The sequence below is a fragment of the Microtus pennsylvanicus genome, chromosome 12 (genome assembly GCF_037038515.1).
Source record: "Microtus pennsylvanicus isolate mMicPen1 chromosome 12, mMicPen1.hap1, whole genome shotgun sequence".
Taxonomy (NCBI): Eukaryota; Metazoa; Chordata; class Mammalia; order Rodentia; family Cricetidae; genus Microtus; species Microtus pennsylvanicus.
In genome coordinates, this window is record NC_134590.1 from 25,403,690 (window position 1) to 25,407,169 (window position 3,480).

Sequence of the window (3,480 nt, forward strand, 5' to 3'; positions counted from 1 at the left end):
GTACTTCCCATGTACAACCATTAGCATTTGTAATGAATCTACGCAACAAATAGCATCACTCGCATTTTGCATATGAGGAAATAGGCCAGGAGAAGTTACGTGAGTTTATCTGGATCACACAGTTGGTAAGCAGAAATGGTGGGACTTGATCTCAAACCTGTGTGACCCAAAAGCCCAGATTTCTTCCTTCCTAAGAACCACAGAGCAAACACGGATCTAATACCAACCATCCCAGGTATCCCCTCTTTTTTGGAGCGCTGACTCTAAGCTCCGCTTCTCCCCTTTCTTTTCTTCACCACCATGAAGAAAGGGGTTCCTGGTGCTCACAGCAAGACAAAGATCCGCAGTACACGGGAGGAAAAGCACAGCCTATCTGCCTGCGTTCACTTGCAGTTTCTTAGCCTCCAGGAGAACAGAACCATGTGACCCGTGTAGTGGCTGGAACTCACAGACAGAGGCAAAGTGTTGACTATGAAATTCCCTGAAACAGTAGATGGGGAGGAGAAGGGAAAAAAGGCAGCTCAAGCTCCAGAGCCTGCCTCCCCATCTTCTTAGAGTCAGTGGAGTATCAGAACCGTTCTAAGACACCAGTAGCATCGCCAGTCCCATCTGGCAGGCAAGGACACTGGCCCATTGTGCGCTGGTATCTGGGGGAGCATTGTTGATACAAGGATCTAGATCCAAATGTGCTTGTGAAGGACACTGCAGCCAGCAGCTTCCCTTTTCCTGGAGCTACTGAAATAGCCTTAAGTTGCTGGGAGGCCACAGAAGCTTCTCTGATTAGAGAAATGGATGAATGAATGTGTGACCGAGTCCCAGAGAGAACTGATAGAGAGAAAACTGTTCTGTTCTTGTGCCTAAGCAGGAACACAGCTTAGATTGTCACTTAAACCATTCCCTGGGTTGACAGAACTGTTGTTAGTCATTGTTACAATGTAAAAAAAAATGGCCAGAATGGAGTCGCGCTGTACAACAGGGTTCCCATGGGAGGTTTATTGGAAGAGGAGAGAGAAGGGGGCAGAGAGGAAGGGGCAGAGACTAGTCCCTGGAGACAAGGGGGGGGGCAAAGGTCCACCTTTTATAAGGAACTCAGTGAATGTTCACAGGAGGTGCTCTTAGTGGAGGAAGCTAAGAACCCCAAGGGCAGACCAGTAAAGAGGCCTGAATACGAGCAGCCATGATCCCCATTAGCCAAGTCCAGATAGTGATAAGCGGTCAGAACAGCATAGCTACATCGTATGGATCCTTTCCCTGGGAGATGAGTCGTGGTTTGCCTGCTTGTCTTCCTCTCTACAGATGACGTTACCGTGGTAGCCATTTGACCCAGGTGTCACAAAGGGACATCTGCACATGGTCTCAGGAGAGATATCTCCTCTAAACCAACAAAGAGAAAGACCAAAAAACACCACGGCTTTTCTTCACAGAACGACCGTAGTCACCTTGCCACTGTGACCGGAGATAATGCCATTGCACTAGAGGTCACAAGATGGAAGAGAAAAATCTAGGGTTTCTGGGAAGATCACTGCATCATTGAACACTGAAACCACATGCCCTCAGATTTCTTAAGTGATATAAAAACAGCGGTGAGAGCCAAAGTTCTATTTTAAATTTTAATTCCTATGCCTAAGAGCCTAAGAGATCCATGAAACAAATGCCTCTGATCTGGAAGCCCCTTGCCCAAGGACAGACAGTTCCCGGAATGCTGGAGGCTGTTGTGTATGGGAGATAGCATACATTCTCCTAAACAAGTTTGTTTGACCCATACTCACAAGATACGCTTGATCACATATGGACGGGAGGTTCACAGGCTGGAGGTATATCAAGATGTAAGCTTGCTCCTGTTTGGACCTGTTCCCCACCCCCCTTCTTCCTCCTCCTCTTCTTCTTCTTCCTCCTCCTTCTTATTCTTCTTTATTTCTTTTTTTATTTTTCAAGACAGCGTTTTTCTGTAGTTTTGGAGCCTGTCCTGGAACTAGCTCTTGTAGACCAGGCTGGCCTCAAACTCACAGAGATCCGCCTGCCTCTGCCTCTCAAGTGCTGGGATTAAAGGCGTGTGCCACCATCACCCAGCTTATGGGTTTTCCTTCTTAACCCACTACAAATTGTGATTCTGGGCCATTTCCCGGAAACCTGGGTATGGACCTGACCAGAGCCCATTCACCTGGCCAGTATTTCATTAAAACCCGCTTCACAGCAATTTGACTTTAAACTGTGGTGGTGGTCTCATTCTCAATGGGCGGGACTCATACTGCTTCATGCTTTCAGCCATGTCTGGGGACACTTCCATGACATGCAGTGAGAGCAAGAGAAAGATCTAGATGCCAACGTGGTACACAAGGGCAGAACAAGCACGCCTGTACCAAGATGAGTCTTTGCTGTTGCCAACACCTTATCGATCGGCTTGTGTGACTTCCAAAAGACTTTAGAAATGTAACGAATGACACACGTTTGTTGAGGACCGACCACATGCTGGGTACAATGCTAGTTGCTACGGTTGCAAGAAGGGACAAAGCAGACAAGGTCATCATCACATAGAAAGGCTTGTTTTGTTTGGTCCTTGCCCTGCTATGGATAGAACACAGCCTCATACAAGCTGAACAGGAGCGCCACTCCTGAGCTTCCTCCACTCCGTTCTAGACTACCCGCGCATGCTCGTTACTATAATAACCCTGACGGTCAGGAGAGCACGGACACACAGATCACGTACCAAAGAAACCTGGACCGTAAGAGTCCAGATGTAGTCGCAGAAGAGAAGGGACCAAGAGACGGAGACCAAAAGAATTCCCCCCGGGAACCGGATTGTCTCTCTTCTCTCTCTTACACATGTATTAGAGCCACTATCTCCCTTTATCTCAGCAGTCTCTGCTATTCTTTCAATGTGATTCCAGTTCCCAGGAGAATCAAGTGGGCTTTTCTTTCTCCGGGTAGGTGAGGCACACAGGGCGAGTACCCTGTGTTGTGTACACAGATACTCCCATAGATGATCTCAGTAGCCTGGAGTCCCTTCCTCCCCTCCAATTCACGGTTTCATGTGCTCAGTGCTGCAACTGCCGACGGCCTATCTAGCTAATAAAACAAAAATAAGCCTGGACCAGTGGGGTCTTCACGCACACCCACATCCACACCCTAGCATCTCCACTACCAGCCACGGGAGCCCTTGAACACTCCTACCTGGCTCTATACCTTCACACAGCCTCGCGTACACGCTACCTTTTAACATGAACTTCAGCAAGGAAGCTTCCAACTCTCAGACAGGAATTTCATGAACAAAGGGCAAATGCAGAAAAAAAGAAACGAGTGTTTGAAAGGAACCGAAAATTGTCTCATACCGGCCCTCTGATTTAGTTTTTTTCCTTGTTTGTACATTCTGTGTCCGAAAGAAAACAGCTTTTCATGAATTGGGCATCAGTCCAGGCGCTTGGGCTTGGCGCATCGCCAGCAGAGCTGTGTGAATTCAGCCCGGCAGACCAAAGCTTTGAA